At 31.5% G+C, this 13,223-nt stretch overlaps 1 pseudogene; it reads right to left on the bottom strand.

The window, feature by feature from the left end:
* Positions 1 to 13,223, bottom strand: part of LOC115884704 — a 98,662-nt pseudogene that overhangs the window by 72,788 nt on the left and 12,651 nt on the right.

The raw sequence follows: 13,223 nt of genomic DNA, 5'->3' as shown, positions 1-13,223 counted from the left end.
TTCTGTTCTTTTAGTTTCAAAGCAAAGGAAGTTTTCCAATTTTTTTTATCTCAAAAACTGTGACTTTGACTGATTTTGATGTTATTACAAGTTTTGTTGCAAATATTATTCCTAATCTTAAATTGAAAACCGCGTTTCGCTAGCTACTGTAATTTTGGAGTTACGATTTTTAAAAATTTTAACCCCCTCCCATACCCCCTTACCAACCCCACACCCCCACCAAAAACAAATGGCCAGATTCTCGGGTGCCACAGTGCCAGTTTAGCGGTTTTTGAGTTATCGTGTTACAGACGGACAGACAGACAGACACCATGAAAATATTTTGTATTTAGGTCATTTATGACCCAAATAACTCATTTTGAGTGAAATTAAAAAAAAATTTGCCGATCTTAATAGCTGGTCGGCTAAAAAATATGCGCCACTGACTTTTTTCTCTTGTTAGCAAAATTGTGTGGATCTTTTAATGCCGATTAAAAGTTGGCTCTTGATATTTTGTCGATTTCGGTCTCCTTGACCGCAATTTTATTAATTTGCCTTAATCCAAGACCAATAGCAACCTTTAATTTTGTTAATGTCATAACTGACCAAAGTATTAAATAAGTATTCATTGATTCTTCATCACAGAATATGAATAAAAGTTTCTATAAACATGAGTGCAGAAATGCATAGTTTTATGGTTACAGGATGTTAAATCTTTTAAAAAATAAGCCCTGTAATTTTAATACCATTGTTTTTTAGAATTGCTGTAGGTAGCACTAAACCATCATTATAATAAATTTTAATAATAAATTAGATTAAATTTATTAATATTTTTTAATTTTAACTATATCTATTAATCAATATGTGAATATAAAAAATAAATCTTATTTTTACGTGAGGAATCTCCCCACGAGAGATAACTCAAGTTTTTTCAAACACCCTGTATAAAAATTATAATCTGAACATCCTAAAATCAAAGAAAATCATTATAAAAAGTAACAAAATAAACGGATTAAAAATAACACTATTAAATAAATATTTTTTTTTAACAAATCACTAAATCAGTAAAACACAAATTTGTACTACAATGTAAATTATAAAAAATATAACGCAACATTTCTTACACATTAGATCACTGGGAATCTAATTTATAAATGTACCGTTTCTTGCAATTTTTTACTATTTAATATTTACCTTTTTATGCAAATACAAAAAGAAAAAACTTACCTTGTGCCGGTTGAACGCTGACGACAGTCTCGTTGTATAAATATTCACGTTCCCTGTAACTCATTTTGCCGAATATTTGTTCCCAAAAGCTTACTATTAAGTCTTTTTCTTCGCACGGGTTCTACCTAAAAATAGAATAAACATCCTAAACTTTATATATAACCCTTGATTTATAGATAAAGATATAACTAACAGACCCGGCCACGCGTTGCTGTGGCTAAGGTCAGTAATGGGCAAGTCCCCGGTATATTGAAATTTGGGTAAATACCATAGACTTAAAATAAAATATAGACTGAGCATCTCATTCATAAATAGCTGGAACATGCGGTCAGACAATGTCTTGTTATTGTTGTGTTATTGTTTTAGGTTATAACGAGTGCGACACGAGCGATAGATAGGTTGTCTCTGTCGTAACGGTCGTTCCCTGACGACTCTGCCGAGAAACACAACACTGTCTTTCGTTTCTCAAGTACACCTGAACTCTCCGTATCATAGCCGGGTAATTTTTTTATTTTAATGAAGCTATAATTAAATTAAAAATATATCGTATTTAAACTTTTTTATATTTTATTAAGATTTAGGACAGGTTTTTTTAAATAAAAGTTTAGAAAAAACGTCTTAGAGTCCAAAAAGGATAAAAATAATAAAATACACGTTATAGAAGAAATTTTATAATCGAAATTACGTAATTTTTGAAATTAATAATAAATTATTAATTTTAGTCAAACATTTACAACCACTAATATTAATCAAAACAGGATCTATTCCACAGATATAATAGAATCGGCGACAGGGAGAGAAAAAAATAATATATGATTGTTGTAATTTTTTTTTGGTTATGTCTTATGTAAATTAGAGAAAACATAAATCCAATCCATTAAAGCAAGGAAGGTGATAGGAAGTAGTGATGGGTTGTTATTTAACTATCTGTTATTTTATAACAATTATTTAGAAATAACATAACGCAACCGTTACTGCTTTTAAAAAATAACAGATATAAAATAACGACACGCAGAGATCGAGTGTTCGTGAAACGAAGTCGGCGCTCTGCACCGCCACGAAATTCGATGCTGCTCGAAGCAATTCCAAAAAACAACTAGTATGGATGGAAAACCTATTATTTCGACAACCATCGATACAGGCGGCGAGATACAACGGACAACGGAGTGGGGTATGCGCTACGGCGCGGCGCGTCGTGTTGGGCTGACAACAGCTTAAAAATAATAGGATATAAAAGAAGCAGCTTTTTTGAAACAGTTGCGGGCATAACGCCTGGCTGTCGAGATAACAGGAGTGGGAAAGGAGCGCTGCTGCATCGGTCGATTGTCGATGGAGGCTCGCAACGGGTTGGAGAATAACGCATCAGTTGTTTTAGCTATGTTGTTTTTTTACCTGTTACGAGCATAACAGAACGGCGTTCGAGATAATCGGAGGTTTGAAACAGGTTGGAGAATAACGCATCAGTTGTTTTAGATACATATTGTTTTTCAACCTGTTACGAGCATAACGGGCGGAGGTCGAGATATTATGGCGCTGTATGTTTCAATACTTTGTTATTAAGTTTCAATATTTAAGTATTTATTTATTCTGAAAAATTTTCAGAATAATATTTTAAGATTTTTTAAAAATGTATACAGGGTGTTTTGAAAAATCTGGTCATTGATTAATCACGATCCTGCTTAAAGCCCTTGACGTAAAAAGCTGATTTTTGGAAAACGGATTGACTTTAGGGTGTAGAGGTGCGATAAGAAGGGATTTTTCGAAACTCAAATTCTAAGGGGGTGAAACCACCCTCAAATATTAGAATATTTTTTATTTAAAAACTGGTGAGTTTTTCGAAAAAACTCTTAAACACGTATATTTTATTTTGTTGTTTTACATATTTTGAGATTTTTACAAAATATATACAGGGTGTTTCATAAAATATGACCACTGAGTAATCACTATTCTGCTTAAACTGCTTGACGTTTAAAGCTGATTTTTGGTAAACGGATTGACTGTGGGGTGTAGAGGTGCGATAAGGAGGGGTTTCTCGAATCTCAAATTCCAAGAGGGTGAAAACGCCCCTCAAATATTACAATATTTATTATTTAAAAAACGGTTAGTCTTTCGGGAAAACGATTGGACACGCATAATTTATTTTGTTTTTTTACATATTTTGAAATTTTTTAAAAAATAATACAGGGTGTTCCAAAAAGTTGAGTAATTGATTAACCACGATTCTGCTTAAACTGCTCGACGTTTAAAGCATATTTTTGGCAAATGTGAGAAAATTTTATCCAGTTTGTATGTTAATGGAAATTCTTGCTTTGCTTTATCATCACCATTACAAATTAATAATTCGATGCGAACGAAGTCGCGGGTACAACTTAACAAGTATAGCTAGAGACGTGAGAAATATAAAATAAGAGACGCCCCCCGATGCGCAGTGGACATCCCACAAATTTGCTTCAATCAGATTTTTCGTAGCGTAACTGCATCTCTCTTCCGCCGAATGCGTTCTCTCTCTATCGTGTGCGCGACCGGTGCTATCCCCAAGTCTCTTCCTATATTTGTCAAACTGTACATGCTAGTTTAAGTGTAAAATTAATTCGAACTCTAGTGTGTAGTTGGTTTACTTATGAAGAATATACTACACATTTTCTTATATTGCTATTTTTTGACCGCAAATGGTAAAATCATAACGAAGAGCTTCTCGCCCGTCGAGTGAGATGCACCCTGTACACTGCTACGCAATTCAGAATCTACGCGGATCGAGGGGTAGGGCGTAGGTAGATCGGAATTTATAGATATAGACGAGTGGCGGCATTTTGGCTTTTTTATATCGCAATTTGTAAACAGCGCTTATTTGTAAACAACCCCCGTTTTTAGAGAGGTATTTTAGATAACAATCGATATTTAGAAATGTTATGACACCCTGGAAATACTACCACCGAGCACGTCATTGTTGCAACTGCGTTAATACGCCTGGCGGTGACCGCCTCATATTCTTTCAGATATTTAGCAATAAAATAAAGAAACCTGTTATTTTTAAGCTGTTATTTTAAGCTGTTTTTTATAAATAACTATAACAGTTTCAACAGTTATCTAAAAATAACAGTTTTGCCCATCACTAATAGGAAGTGGATAAAATGAAAACTACATTTATTTAACTCGGTACTGTCTTTATTATACCGGGTGCGTCCCAAAAGTGGCTCATCCCCCATAATTTTTTTATATTTTCAAATAAAAAACTAAGATTTAGTATGTTAGTATATGACATAAATTAGGATTGATTGACGCATTCAATTGTTTTTGGTCACTTCCTGTTTCATCGGAAATTACTATAACTTTTAATTTTTAAACGGCACCCTTGGTATATTTCTACTTTATTCGATAGAAACTGACACTCTGAATAGAATGACATATGATATGTCAACTTTTGACATTTTCGCATATGGTTTACAATGGTCACAACCAAACCATACCAAGTGTGTGGTATCAATATATTCATAAAAAAAATGAACGAGTCACCCTTGTTCCATTTGAAAAAATTGACATATGTATGATTAAAAATACGATATGTACATCTTTTAACCGGCCTAGACAAGACACGAAACCTATTAGACGATCAAAACTATTTTTCCAAGGCTCCTTGATTAAAACTTAGAGTTTTTAACAACCCCTTGGCACCCTGGATTGAAATTTAAAATAAGATTTGTTTTTAAGCGACAATGTCAAAAGTTGACATATGATATGTCATTCAGAGTGTCATTTTTTATCGAATAAAGTAGCAATATACCGAGGGTGACCAAAAACAATTTAATACGTCAATAAATCCTAATTTATGTCATATACCTACTAACATACAAATCTGTTTTTTTATCTGAAAAAATAAAAAAATTATAGGGGGTGAGCCACTTTTGAGACGACCCGATATATTAAAAAATATTGTTTCATAATGTAATATCATTTTAAAATTCTTGTATGTTATTTTAGATTCTGAAGATAATTTTAGAATAAACCGGAATATATTTTTAATAAAAAACATTATTAATTATTAACAGGGTTATAATTATGATATTGTTACAATGTAAGTAAGTAAATAATGTAAGAGAAAAAATTCAGATTTTACATTTTACTAAAATATTATCTAAATAATCGCCTTTCTACAACAACGCCACTGACTCCTAATGGGTAAATTGAGAGTTGCCTACCGGTCGAAAGTCGTTTCAAGACTTAAATGGATTATTTAAGTCAAATTTCTTGTAAATTTGGCACTGGCGAACCATATTTTATAGTTCTTGAACAGAAAAAGTCAATAAAATAAACACTTAAGGACTACAAGCTAAGAAAATGCGTTAATACAGCCGGGGAGATAGCGGCAACAAAGCTTTACCGCACACGTGCGACAGGTACTACAAGGTAATAAATGAATGAATAGGCTCCCTCGCCTCTAATCGGTGTTGTCATATTGTCAAGAACTTATCCTTTTTAAACAGTATCCGACTTATAATTTAGTAGTATAAAGACTATTTAATACATCTATGGAATATTAAAACTGTAAAATTAATATCTCAATATATGTGTATAACAAGAAAAAAATATTGATAATATTAAAGACGTGACAACATAGGCTGGATGAGGAAGGCTCGGTCGACTGTACCCAGAAGTAAACATGTGTACAAAAAATATTGTTTGTCCACGTTGAGATGTAAATAGTGTAGTCTATATTTTATTTTAAGTCTATGGTAAACACCCAAGTTTTTGCACCCGGTATATACCCAAAAGCCCAAAAGGTAAATAAATAGTATATTGAATTTAGGTAAATACCATTATACCCGGTATATATACAATTATACCCACTTTTTTAGTTTAAGGTATTCTAACAATTTTTAAAAACAATTTGTTGTTAAATTAAAATTATTGAATTACTAATATCGCTATTAAAAAATAGGGGTTGATGGTCAAATCATAAAAAAATATAAAAAAATTTGTTCAAAACTTCTGCAATAATTTCGTGTGTAAATTTTCCTTTTTTCGGTGTTTTTTTTTCGTTTACGGTCAGAATCATAACCCCTGAGCATTTTGTCTTTTGATTCATGTCAAATGTCAATACATGCTTTTGTTAATTTTTAAGAGCGAAATGAACTGATCACCATTTGCAATTTTTTTAAGTTTCATTACTTTTTGATGTTATTTTTTAATATGACGAGATGGTTTTGGTGACTATTGTCGTAACGTCATATTATACGCTGCATTGAATACTCTATACTAAATTTAGAAAAAAAAACGTTAAAAATTAATAACGATAATAGAACTAACGATATTAAAGAAAACATCTGCAATAATCAAGTATACTAACAGAAAAAAAAACAAAAAAAAAGAAGACATTAAAGAAAACATTTGTAATACTCAAGAATTCAAACAGAAACAAAAATTATATAAAATATCCTAATACTTTGTATTGCCCTCCCTTGGCTGCTATAACTGCCTGTATACTGTCACTGAGGCTGCATATATCATATTGCGTCTTCCTTAAGGGCCAAGCGAAGTTCATTTAATGAAGCTGGTACCGCTTTCGTGACCTATAACCAATTTCCCAAACGTCGAACATGATGGGTAGTTCATAGTAGTATATAGTTCACAATAATAACCAAAGCCGCCTTGTCATATTGAAAAATAACTTCAAAAAGAAATGATAATTGAAAAAATTGCAAATTGTTGGTGGCAAGTTCATTTCGCTCTTAAAAATTAACCAAGATATGTATTGACATGATCCAAAAAAATAAAATGCTCAGGAGACATGGTTCTGACCGTAAAATTATATTTTAGGAAAATTTACACACGAAATTATTGCACAGGGTGTTTTAAAGTTAAGGTAAAAAACAACCCCTCAATTAACCCTGTATAATATGCCAAATACTAAAGTTTATAAAAAACTGAGTTTACGAATTACAGTTGATATAATTTTATACAGCCTGCTAAAAAATCATAAAAATAGGGCTAAAAATAACAAAAATATAACAATTTAAAAATCTGACCAAAAATTTATCCGTTGCGTTTTTTTGCATCTGAGTGTACAGGGTAGGTCAAATTCGACGCTTTTAAATGGAAACACCCTTTTTTATAGGAGATAGACAAAAACTAATATCGGTGTCTGGAGCTCAATTTTTGTCAAAAACATGATGGTGAAAACCGCATATCGATATCTGTTACCGTTTCGGAGTTACGGGGTGTTTTTCAAAAATATGCATTTTTAACAAATCGCTGTAACTTTTTTGCTATGGAAAATGTTGTATTTTTATGAAAACATTTCCAAAGCACCTTTTACGTAGAATTTAATGGTTTAAGTATAATTTTAAAATTAATAATTTAAGAATTATCAACAGAAAATTTGATTTTTTATATGGGACACCCTGTATATTTTTAATTTATTGAAAATAATTTAAAATTACCTTTTCAAAAATATAACACACTTGATATTTTGCTCGATTCCTCTTCGAGATATAGAGTATATAAAAATTCGCCCGCTTTAAATAAGTAGGCTTTGAACGGCACCGGCTGTAATGCAAAAAAATTCTAGCTGTGAGCATCAATTAAAACGAAAATAATATTTGCTATGAGAGATGCAGAATTTTATAACAATTTAAAATATATTTAACCAACATCAACACATTTAAACTATATCTAATAACAATAAAAATAAATAGCAAACCAAGACATGAGATTTTGCTACATACAGATGTTCGACATATCGACCGTCTTCTGTAATGGACAGACGGGGCAATTTTTGAACATTTCTCGCGGAATTCATCTCAGTGGAGGTGAAAGATACCTTCTCATAACTGCTAAGTATTTCTAATTCTTGTCTAGATTATACGGAAGAATAAGGAACCTTTATTCTTCCGCAAATATATCCATAGGATTAGATTCATGGGCACTAAGTCAGGCGGCCTCGACGGCCAACGGCTGGGATCTTGGTTAGCTATTTAATTATTCTTGAAATTGGCTGCAAAAATTTGCTGATAACTTCAGTGTTCAGAGGCGGTGCGTCGTCTTGCTGTAAAATATGTTTTCGAGTTCCATTAAGGGCATATCATCAATAAGGGGTCCAAAGCCTACTAGTTAAAAGTGGCGAACTTTTAAATATTCTGTATTTCGAAGGGGATTATAACAAAATATCAAGTGTGCTATATTTTTGGAAAGGTAATTTTAAATTCTTTTCAGTTAATTAAAAAGATAGACGGTGTCCCAAATAAGAAATCAATTTTTCTGTTGATAACTCTTGAATTATTAATTAAAAAAAAAATACTTAAACCATTCAATTCTACGTAAAAAGGTGCTTTGGAAATGTTTTCATAGAAACACAAAATTTTCCATAGCAAAAAACTTACAGCGATTTGTTAAAAATGCACATTTTTGAAAAACACCCCGTAACTCCGAAACGGTAACAGATATTGATGTGGGGTTTTCACCATCATGTTTTTGATGAAAATTGAGCTCCAGACACCGATATTAGTTTTCGTCTATCTCCTATAAAAAAGGGTGTTTCCATTTAAAAGCGTCGAATTTGACCCACCCTGTACATATAAAATTTTATCAAAATCGGTCAAGCTGTTTCGTAGGAGTATGTTAACAAAAACTGTGACACAAGAATTTTATACAGGGTGATTCTTAACCTATACGCATAAACTTGAGAAATTATTGCTGATGACAAATAATGACTGATAATGAAAAAAAATGTTAGTAAAATATTTTTAGATTCTGAAATAATTTGAGTTTTTTTTTCACAAAAATTTATCAACTTTATCAGTAAATACACATTCAATTTAATGGAATTTACGTTTTTTGTTTTTATTTCCAATAGTTTGTTATATCCATAGATTTAGGAAGAACAGATATCACATTTTGCATTTTAACCCGATCAAACAATCGGAGGTTGACTACGTACTGTAAAAACCAACTGAGATAGAGAAGGCGACATTGCCACATCTCAAATTTGCGCCTATCTACTTAGTTTGATTTGCAGAAAAGGTGACTTTAAAACCTTCACCGGATATCAATAAATCTCAATTTCTTAATTAAATTAATAGTTTATTTTTAAAGAAGCATACGTAATAATATGTTATTAACAAGAGGATATATGCGTTACTATTAAAGGACATGTTTACTGTTTAATGTGCTGAAACGTCTAGAACTATTGGCAACGTCGCTGCTAGTCTTCCAGAATGAAATGAGCCGTCCGTCCCACCACCCCTCGCGACAGTCATTGGTCCGTTATAGCGTACTACGTTTAGCTTACGGTGTGTTTGAAGTCGGAATCAAGTCCGAAGTGAACTTTTCAGTGTTTTTCAGTAGTTTTTGCTTTTGTTTAACGTACTTTTGAATCTGCGAATTTTCAATATGGTACGACAGTGTCAAATATGTGGAAAAATAAGCTCAAATTACCCGAATTTGTCTTTTCAGGTAGGTATTGTTTCCGCCGCCCCGTAATCGCCGTACATAGGCGTCCCACAAGGGAACCTCTCACAATTAAAATAATTTCTAATTATATTTGTTGAATTTTGAGCTATTAAAACAAGAACGTAGTAGCCGGTAATTGAATGATAATTCGTCTCAATTACTACTTAACTGTTGTAGATCATAACAAATTTGAATATAAACGTTGCATTTGAAACTTTATTATAAGCCAGAAAGTGACATTTTTTTCTTAAAATTGCGTCATATTTTGGTCATTATATACGATATTCTAAAGGAATTTTGCTCAACAAATAAACAAAGGTGTTTACCCGCCCTTTTTTACATTTTATTGCATTATTATATCTACCCCTTCGACCTCGTTTAAACAATTTTTTACCACCGTACAAATACCTCTTCCTAGAGTTATTTGTACGGTGTGTTTACCTTTTTTTAGAATGGGACGAACTGTAAATAATTCTTAGGCTACTAGTTTTATACATACCTATATACAGAGTGACCCAGGCCTCCAAAAAAGCTTTTTACCTATTACGTTTTAGGTTTGCAATTTTTATTTCAATTTTTTACATAAGATGGGGGCCATTGTAACGCACATTTTCAAAATATTTTTGTCAACATACAGGGTGATTCTCAGGGTGATTTAAACCGCAATACATATGCTTAATACAGTTCATGAAGATTGGGACATTTAACTAAAATTTGATTGTCTGATGCAGCTACCTTTAAAAGTAATGGATTTGTAAATAAACGTAATATTCATTATTATGCGACAGAAATCCCATACTGTAGCACACAGATTTGATACTTTTAATGATAAATGCCTTCTATTGAGAGACTAAAACGTAATTGCCTCGTATCAGAGCCATCATAGTACAAGAAGAAGACCGAAAGAGTCAAATCTTGTCTTATATTTTCAAAAAAACACAATTTTCTCATTAAATATTGATTTTAGGTATAGGAAGTTATTAATAATACAAGATTAAACAACTATTACATAGTACTTTACAGGAAGCTATCGATTGCGAACTAACTAAATCGTTACTATGTACTAATTTTAAAAAGTTCTTTTTAAGATCAAAAAAGGTAAAACTAAAACCTAAATTAACATTTGAGATTAAATGTTGTCTATTCTAAACAAGAAAAATGTATTTATAAGTTTTACAACATCTCTAATTAAATTTGGACGAAAATAATATTTCTGTTTGCTGTAGGTAATTTTCTCAGGGAAAATACGTAAATAAAAATGACTTTTTAAGTCAAAAAAAAGTCAAAAGGACAAGTTATTCCAAAAAAGGACTGTCCTTTTAAAAAAAAAAGGAAGAAGAAAAGTCACCAACCACAAACCTAATATAGAACTGTTTCGGAAGCCTGAGTCACCCTGTAAATATTCAAAAGTAACTGAAAATTTATATAGAATTAACTGAAGTTTAAATTTTAAATTGAAAATCGACGTTGGAGCGATTTTCGAAAACTACCTACTAACGTTTCAACATAAGTATACGTGGGATATTAATTATATTATTATATTAGACCTTATAACAAAACTCATCTTACGAAAAAGTGTTAATGTAGTATATTAATATGGAGTAAACATTTTACTAATTACTTTACTAATTAAATTCGTTCCAAAAAACGATATGCCACTGGCCATTAGAACAATCCAAATGCGCCTAGTTGCCGGGGTCGGAAATTTTAGACTTCTCTGTCTCTTCTGTCCTTGTTTGACACATTGGAATGTTTGATACACTACCAACGAGTATTTATGAATGAGATCTTCGGTCTATATTTATAATGTCTTTGGTTATATCCGTAAATAAAAATAGTTAGTGCACATTCAATTTAATGGAATTTACGTTTTTTGTTTTTATTTCAAATAGTTTGTTATCTCCCCAAATAAAAATATTTTACTAACTTTTTTTTCATTATTAGTCATTATTTGTCATCAGCAATAATTTCCCAACTTTATGCAAGAATCACCCTCTATATTAGAAACATATTTTAAAATATTATGCCATATAAGATACGTTTCATAAAATGTTAGAGTATAGAGTGCGCAATATTATCGGTGTGTGTGCAAGCGGCCTTAGAGTAAGAGCGTTTGCACAATTCGGAGAAACCGGAGTTGGTGCTGGATTCGATTGCAATTTGAATAAATTACCTCCGATCCTGTAAATTAGTCCGTCGTACAGAATAGGTCGGCAAATACAATAGAATTAAATACAATTGCCGAAAAAAAAAATAATCTTTTTCCTCAAAAGTATGCGCGGTGGCGTTTTTTACAAGAGACTAAACATGTAGTAAATACTAGAAGGACCGTTCTGAGAAAAAAATCGGCCATCGATGGGTTAAGAAAATATTTATCGGTACTAAAATTTATGTAGGTTTGGGGGTAGTTTTCACTAGTAGTGGGAACTATCAAATGAATACTATCGAAACATTCGATAGTTGCAATTCATTCGAATAATTCGATAGCTAGTAAGAAAACATTCGTCGAAAACTATTCGAATAAAAATATCGAATAGATGCGTCATATGCCTTGAAATATATTAATTCGGCAGCAAAAACCATTCATTTATAAAATTCATTCATTTGTAAAATTCATTCATTTGTAAAATTCATTTATTCGTCAGGATCGATTATAATAAAATATAAACTGGATTTTAGTTGTCGCCCGGCGACGTAGGTTTCTTTCCTAGAAACCCGACAGCGGTCGGCCGGCGGTCGGTGGCAATGGTATGAAAAAAGCCGGCATCTTTGATTTTGAGTCAGATAAAGATAAGGACACATTTTTTTTATTGAGGTGCTAGTATTTACACAGAAAATACATTATGAACGGCGCTGTTGCCGTATATTCGTATTAGTTGGTATTAGCAAAGAATATTATTCTTTGGTATTATAGTTAGTTAGGGATAGTATAACTATATATTTTGCATGTTTTTTTATTAATATTCTGCTGTTACACTGCAATAATACTTTTTATTTTGGATATAGGAAAATGATTTTTAATGTTTTTAAGCAAAACTGGTTTAATAAATAATAATAACAGTAATAATTAGTTATACCTATTAACACCAAAATTTAAAATCATTTAATATAAACATTTTTTTAAGTAGTAGCAAAATAATAACAACAAATTAGAAGTCAAAATTATTTATATTAGATCCTATTTAAAAATAATATAGTCTCTAAATTTTTTGGCAACGTTGGTTTATTAAATAATAATAATTACAGAACTAATTCGTTATATTAACAACAAATTTTAAAATCATGAAATATAAACATTTATTAATTTTCTAAGCATGCAGTGTAATAGAAGAAAAATACAAATAAAAAATTAGAAATCAAAATTATATATGTGTATTACTTTTTATTAATACCTGGGTGCTACTATCAACAACGAGGGTTTGGGCAAAGAAGAAATACAAACCCGAATTCAGAAGAGCAAACAAGTTATTGGATGTCTTAACAGCCTCTGGTGGGACCGAAACTTATCTGCAACAACTAAAAAGAGACTTGGAAGAACATTGGTGGAGTCAGTTCTTTGCTATGGTTCAGAG

Source organism: Sitophilus oryzae, unplaced genomic scaffold (assembly GCF_002938485.1).
Source record: "Sitophilus oryzae breed Bouriz unplaced genomic scaffold, Soryzae_2.0 scaffold_335_pilon_pilon, whole genome shotgun sequence".
Classification (NCBI taxonomy): domain Eukaryota; kingdom Metazoa; phylum Arthropoda; class Insecta; order Coleoptera; family Curculionidae; genus Sitophilus; species Sitophilus oryzae.
Note: the sequence above shows the minus strand (reverse complement) of the source record. Positions and strands in the feature narration are given on the sequence as shown.